This window comes from Nematolebias whitei, chromosome 11, assembly GCF_014905685.2.
Source record: "Nematolebias whitei isolate Nwh7 chromosome 11, NemWhi1, whole genome shotgun sequence".
In the NCBI taxonomy this organism is placed as follows: domain Eukaryota; kingdom Metazoa; phylum Chordata; class Actinopteri; order Cyprinodontiformes; family Rivulidae; genus Nematolebias; species Nematolebias whitei.
This window is the reverse complement of record NC_056508.1, coordinates 4,889,180-4,897,006: the sequence shown is the minus strand read 5'-3', so window position 1 is coordinate 4,897,006 and position 7,827 is coordinate 4,889,180. Positions and strand designations below refer to the sequence as shown.

Here is a 7,827-nt window from a genome sequence, read left to right as displayed (position 1 = left end):
GAGACAAACGAGACAAACAACCATTCTCTCTCTCACCTAGGGACAATTTAGAGTTACCAATCAGCCTAACATGCATGTTTTTGGTCTGTGGGAGGAAACTGGAGCACCCGGAGAAAACCCACGCATGCACGGAGAGAACATGCAAACTCCACCCAGAAAGTCCCCGGGCCGGGATTTGTACCAGCAACCTTCTCGCTGAGCGACAGCAGCTCTACCAGTTGCGCCACCGTGCTGCCCTTCTTTAAACATATTTGAGGGAAATATTCCTGAGAGATCCAAGATTCAACTTGTCTACTGACTTCATTAGATAGAGAACTTTACTAATTGGCTTTTATGTTTGTGAATGTTCCTGTAAAGTGTCCTGAGATAACTTTGTTGTGATTTGGCGCTTTATAAATAAACTGAATTGAATTGAAATTGAATAGATCCAATAATTTTGTGTTTTTTTATGATTTTTAAGCTGAGTTAAGTTCAACAGATTATCTAATAAAGTAATTAAAGTGACAACAGGATTTCATGATAAAGCCGGCATCGTTTATTTATTATTTTTTTTAATCTTCACAAGAATACATTGTGTTTTTTACATAAAATATATATTTTTTTATCGTTTCCACCCTCCGTCTCAGACCTGTCCCAGTCCGCCCCTGCCTGCCGGGACTTGGGGTCTGACCTTCAGGAGCACGCGAGGCCGAGGCTTGGGCGGACCCCGGCCTCGGCCTCGCGTGCTCCTGCTCTGAGCTCCACTGCTCCTGCGGATCGGCAGCATGGAGGATCTTCCACGGTGATCGACAGAGCTCGGAGCCAGGGAGATGACGCCCTGCCCGGCCTGAGGGGGCTCCTGTGGAGAGGACTGGGGGAACCGGTGGAGCTCCATCTAGTTCGCTCTAAATTTTGTTGTCGGCCACCAAGCACAAAAAATGCCTGCACTTCAGCGTTAGACCACGGTGCTGTCATTGTTGTTTTTAAAGTCTTAAAAATAGATCCAGTCACTCCCCAAGTTCAAGTTGTTGCAAATGATGGATCAGGTTGTTGTGAAAGTTTCTCAAACAACCAATGACTCCACCCCCTGACCATTCAGTGACCGACAGTGTTCTGACGTCACGTTTTAGTGCCAGTTCGTCACAGTTGGAACCCCAAAGAAAAAAAGACTGAAAAAAGGGACTGGTTCCACAAACCGTTGCTAGTGGAAAAGCCTTGGAACTGTGCCGAGTCAAGTTGAACAGTGCTGTACTGTTACTAATGGAAAAGGGCCAAAAGTGGTTCAAACAGATTTAAGTACTGCTGTTTACATATATCGAGTTGAAGTCAACTCTGCCACAGAGTTGACTCCAACTATCACATTTCCCTCCCTGAGTAATCGGATTTGGAAATGGCAAGAACCAATTCTAGAGTTGCGCCGCTCCAGGTGGCTGCATGTTGGAGCAGCTCTGTGACTTTCATTCTGAGATTTTGCTTTTGGAAACTTTAATTCCTCTTTTTCTGGATGTAAATCACATTTTTTTTGGATGATTGTTTCCTCTGGTATCAGATGCTGTGCAGCTGGAAGGATTTTCACTGAAACTGTTGTTAGTTTTGGACATTTGTTATGATGCGTAACCATGGCAACAAGGCAGTTTTCTACAACCAGCAGCTGATTAACATCTCAAAAGCTCAAATAATATCTCAACTACAGCCCCATATCTCAACTGAGTTGAAAGGATGTTCTGTGGATGCATTCTCATCTACCTGCCAGCTGTGCTCGAGTGCCTGACCACTGAGATCCTGGAACTAGCAGGAAACACGGCTCATGACAGCGGAAGGACGGATTGTCCCTCGTCACCTACAGCCGGCTGTCTGCAGCGACGAGGAGCTCGGCAGACTGCTGGGAGGAGTGGCCATCACTCTGGGAGGAGTTCTACCCACCATTCGGGCGGTCCTACAGCCCGGGGGAACTGAGAGGCCAGCTGAGTCTGGGTGGACAGATCGGACGGCATCTGCAGCCAGTTTCTTAGGATCCACTGTGGGATGGACCTTTACAAGAGATCCTTCCTGTCTACAGCATCAGCATCTATAACATCTCTTAATGAAATGAGGATAACGAGTTACAACAACAAATAATTTCCCTTTGGGATTAATAAAGTATTTTTGAATTGAATTGAATAAATACCTTGTACTTGAGGCTTGTCAGCACATCGGCCATGTCTGTTGCAAGTCCCATTGCAACAAAGCTTCTTAGATACCATTTTTCTGCTGTTTTTTATTTTTATTGGTGCAAACCACAACAACACTGTATTGTATTGTACTCATAGTTTGGTTTACTTGACATCCAGGTACTAACTGATGTCACAAATGGCATAAGGAGGTATTTTAATATCTCTGACCAGCGCTATTGCTTCCTCCACTCCCCAGGATCCGTCACTGCGCTGCCTCCCCTTACTCTGTTCTTCTCCACAGTGTAACTCCTACCTCTATTGAATCTTGCACCAAAAAAACATTAAGGCTTACTTGCATTTTCTGTTCAATTCTTGCCCAGAAAAACACTCAACTACAAACCTTCACTAATCAAATCCCTCATTGACAGGGGACATTGACATACCCCTCGTTTCTCCTAATTTTCTGGTTTAAATTGTCAGTGACATGCTTTGAACTCCTGTTTTCTAGTTTTTATTTCCAGGGAACGTTGTTTTTCTGCTGCTATGCAGGACTCATGAGTAACACCTCTCACCAGTGTGACTCAGGAAGACAATCCTCTTATGACAGAGCCTGCTTTCTTTCTAAGACACTGAATTGCTCCATGCAGAACTCCTGTCAGTTCAGGCTGTCGGATATCCCATGTCTGTTTCATCTCTTTGTCTTCAACGTGTTAGGGTCTATTTGAAACACAACCCCCTATCTTTTCCTCTTTACAGCCGGAGCCAGCAGCTGCGGGGTTAATGTTTAGTAGCAGCATAGGCAGATAGGCAGGAACTGTAGGAGGAGGAAGAGGAGGGGAGAAGGAGAGCAGCAGAGGGGTTGGGGGCTGGTCCACAGCTGTTGTAGTAGGCAGGGTCTATTGGGGTAGGAAAGCTGCCTCACTAGTCCTGGAACAATGAGAGACATGGCAGCCTCTGCAGACAGCACACGCACACGCACGCTCAAGGACAGGTCTGTTGTAGCTGCAGCATAGAGGAAAACCGGCTTCTTTGCCACGCTCGAAAAGTGACGGCACTTTAAACAAGAAGAAAAATATTCTCTTCCGCAGCTGGGAAACAGAAATGCAAGCTGGTGCTCTCTTTCTCCCCACGCCTCCTCCTGGTGCTTTACGCTTCATTCTGCTGGGAGGATGTCAAATGCTCTGACTGGATGAATGAAAAGGCAGCAAGATCAAGGTGAGCTGATGCCGTAATCTGCTTTAGAAGCTATGTTTTGGTGGATGTGTTTTGGAGGTGCTGTTTTTCCAGCTGATGTGGTGTTAGGAGAGCCTGTCACCCTGATGGGACAGTGTGTCTGATGTTTAGATGATTCATGACCCTTACAGCAGGTTCAATGTGCTTTGTGTGTTCAGGTTAGCATTCATGTCCACAGGCTAACTATTTACATAGCAGCATGCAGGTTATTCAGGCTAATCCGAAGCAGAATGAAGTCGGACTGTTTCGACTGCAGCTAGCTAACAAAGTGCCATAAATCTACTGAATGACTTGTGGACAGAGCAGGCGCTGTGTGTGGATGGATGTGGGGCATCAGAGATGAATGTGTTTCCTCCCAGAGAAGGCTGGGTGTGGAGATAGCCTGGCACAGATTTAAGAACACCCCCCCCCCCCCAATTTTTGCTTTGATTGCTTTCATACAGGGTTCACATCCAGTCTTCTAGGTCTTTTGGGAAGGGAGATTGCCTCCTCCTTCATCCCCTCCCCCAACACCTCTCTGCTCCTCATCCCAAATATTGCCTGCATTACAATTTGTCTCGGTCCATGGAGCCAAACATGAGCCACTGAGGGAGCCCGTCAGCCTGATTCTGTCTCGCCCACATCACTCCTCTTCTTTGATATTTATCTGCATCTGTATCAACACCACAGACGACTGCGTGGTAATAACATCTGCAAGAAGAAATAGACTGGCCTACTTTTCTTTCTGGAGGAGGGGTAGATCCAGTCCTTCCCAGTTTTCTTTGAATCCTCTGTGTGAGGATTTACATTTTTTGTCATTGCTTTTGTCTGTCCACCTACGTGCTGAACCTACACTTTGCCTTCACAGCAAGAACATCAGTATGTGTGCACCTGTACTGATAAAAAGAGATGACAGATGTAAAGGGTTGTGTGTGACATCCTCACATGGTGCTTCCTGTACCAAATATGCAAGAGCCACACTGACATAATTGAAACCAGTATCTCATTATGCTGTGCCGAACTGTGGACAGCAGTCATGAGGGAGTCTCCAAAATGTGGCAGGATTGTACATGTAAGTCACATACATTTTGAGCACTTACAATTTGCTCAACAAACGTTCCTAAAATAGTTGCTGGGTCATTGCAGACGTCTGGAACCTGTCTGGGACTCTTCTCCATAGGATCTTAGATGGATTTGTACAAACCAAAAGTAAAGAAATGTATGGAAATGTACAAGGTGGTGGCGACTACGTTGTGATCGGTTGGAGACAAAAAGAAAAACCTTACACGTGAAGATTAGGCACTGAATCAGAGGCCTTGGCCTCTTTCTCATGGTCTCAGCAATAACACAACTGTTGTAAGTCACTCAGTGTAAAATAAAGAATCTGAGTTTTGTTGCATGACTCCGACAGGACGGTCTTCAGATTATTGCAGGTTGTTCTTCAGGCATTGCAAAACAAATTTGTGAGTTCCTGATGAACTTTGATTCAAACAATGCCATGGGTTTGTGAAACATTCTCACAAATTTTTGATTGCCATTCCTGAATGTGTTGTAAATACAAATTCCCTGGGTTTGTAGCGGTCAACTCTGCAAAATTACAGCAAAATGAGAAACCGGCTTTTGTAGCTGTTGTGCATTTCTTCTCTCCACTGCAGCTGAGTGGCTTTTGATTTAGAGATACAAATCTTTCTTTCTCTTCTTCTGTGACTGAACTCATCTGCAGCATCTCCCACAACCAGTTTTGAAAGCCTGACATTCGATCCACCGAATATGTTGCTCTTTGGACTGAAACGAACCACGAGAGCCCGAGTGTCCACTCAGAAAAAAAGATTTATACAGTGTAGCCACTGAGGTCTGTTGTAGTACTGTTTTTTTCAGTGTGCAGATGACATTGCAGTTTGTTTCCCAGGACCAGGTGTACAGAGCCCGGCACAGTCACACCAGATGATCTGCTATTAAAACCCAGACTGAGTGGACAGATGCTCAACACCTCTAATCCCTTTCTGTTTGATAAGATGTGGCAGGATCTGTTCCAGTCACCCCTTTAGACCTTTAGTCTGCCTTTTGGAAATGAAGAGGTAATGTTGCAACGAACTTGTGTCAAGAAGACAAAACAAGACTTCTGAGGCGACACAGTGGTGGATGGACTGTCCTGCTTACATTGCAAACTGTCCCTTTGCCCCGATTCACAAGGTTCATGGGGAATCCCACATTAGACAGAGAAAAATCTTTGTGTGGCACTCCATGTGTCGTCTCTGCATCTTGTGGGATCAAGAAGGCGAGTTCTTAAACACTGTATCTGCTGAATTATGCATCAGTCTTCCTTTCATTACACTTTACAATGACTCAAAGATGAAAGGAAAGACAAGAGAGGGGCGGGGGAGGGGGTGTCTTTGCTGGGCTTGTGTCTCCCGGGGCCATGAAGCGTCTTCCTCTCCTCCTGGTTTCCTGTTCAACCTTGGAGCAGAGGAAACGTTGAGCTGCGTTCCGTTTACATCGAAACTCAGAGCTGGAAAATCGGAATGACGTCATTTATGAATTGACCGTGTTTGTTTCCCGCTTGTCAGAAGTTGAATGTCTGCTGCAAAACGCCTGTGTTGTTCTCGCTGTTCTGGAATTTGAAAAGTTAACAAGCAAATATTCAGTCCACTTGACGAATATGTCGGAGGATGATGGAGGGGCAGAAGGTGGTGTTGTTTGTCATTTCTATGACGATCAGTGGACACAGAGCACAACACTTAGGACAAGTAGTGGATTTATCATGAAATGTTACATATTATTTGCTTTATTCTTAACTTTAACACACCTCCTGTCTAATTTAGAATTAGTGGCACAACAATAAGTAATAGTTTATAAATAGTAGATGAAGAAATGTTGCATATTATTTACATACCGGTACTTGATGTTTTACTTTAACACATCTCTTTAGGTTAGGATACTGATAACACATCTTGAAGACTGGAACTTGTGCTGTGGAGGAGAGCAGATCTTCAGATAGTTGAAGTAAACAGGAGACGTCCTCACAATCTGTAGACCAGGATGGATGCTGTGGTGATGCTGCAGCTTCCTGCATCATGTGGGCATCAGAAATATGCAGGAACACAACACAGCTAGGCAGGGAGAAGAAACCTTAACCTTTGTACCAAATGTAGTATGACATATGCGTATATATTCATACATTTTAAGACGGGTTCTTCATTTTTCTGACTGTGTAAATGCGTGCATTGAGTTTAACAGAAATGTAACGAGAGACGTTATTTACCTTTGACCCATCAAAATGAATGCGGTCATTTATTTGCAGAATCAAAGTTTAACATCACACATTTACATTAATTTGGCAAAATATGAAAACAATAACAATTTCAACCTTTTATACTGGAGACCGTTTCTAACTACATCTGATGCATTTATGGATATAAATACATATGAACCTGAATATATGTACATATGTATTTATGAACCTGAATATATGTACATATGTATTTATGAACCTGAATATATGTACATATGTATTTATAAATTTTCTCATGACCGATGCAAGAACCCTTTGGTGTTTAAAATAAAGTTTTTTGACTTGTGGTGAACATAAAATGATTCTTGCAGTGCTGTGTAAAAGAAATAACCCTTGCGGTTTGTTGTATTCTGTTAATGTTGTTGCATTAATCTTTGGGAGACTACTTGTTTCATTAAAGCGTTTTCAACAATTTACTGTTTCATTGTCATAGTTTTATCTACTGGTACTACTCATAACTTTTGTCTAGGTAAGAATTTAAAAACAAATCTGTGGCTATTCAAAAAAACTTTAATTACACAGTACAAAATATATGAATACTTAAGGGTAAACAACGTAAAACTGTTAATAGTTTAAAAACTTGCTCAGGAGCTGGTGCTTGACTGCATCGGTTGTGTAAACATGGCGCTCATGAAGAAGAGTGTAGCTGTGGATTCAGAGGACATTTGTCTCACCTGGGGTTGGATGTAGTTGGTGTTGGATGTAAAATACATCCGTCTCTCCTAGGACTGTAGTTGTGCTGGATGCTGTGCCTGACATGCTGCTCTCTGCGTCCACGTTATAAATGCACTAATCTGAACCACAGAACATCTACAGGTTAACATTATTACATTTTATTCACTTTACTGCTCTTGTTTTGAATACGTGCTGTGGTGTGTGGCTCACTGGCTTCCACTAGTTGTACTTCCATGTACTGGGACCCCAGTCTGATACAAAGGACTGAGCGGGGACAGGTCCTCAGTGGGTTCACAGACGTGTTCATGTCCACATTGAATCAAAGTAGAAACCCTCACAGTTATCACACAAACACACACCACTGTCTCAGAGTTCAGTCAGTGTGCACTTTTCTACATACAAACGTTACGAAAGACCTAAGAGGCTTGACCGTAGTTTAACATACAATGTAGTTTAATTTAGTTTAATGTAGTTTAACATAGTTTAGTTTAACAGAGATTAGTTTAACATAGTTTA

At 43.3% G+C, this 7,827-nt stretch overlaps 1 protein-coding gene across 1 annotated transcript in view; it reads left to right on the top strand.

Annotated features, from left to right (window-relative positions):
* Positions 1-3,179: 3,179 nt before the first annotated feature.
* Positions 3,180-7,827, top strand: part of nckap5l (NCK-associated protein 5-like) — a gene marked incomplete in the record, with an annotated part of 51,663 nt that continues 47,015 nt past the window's right edge. The window contains 1 exon segment of the mRNA XM_037684639.1: positions 3,180-3,347.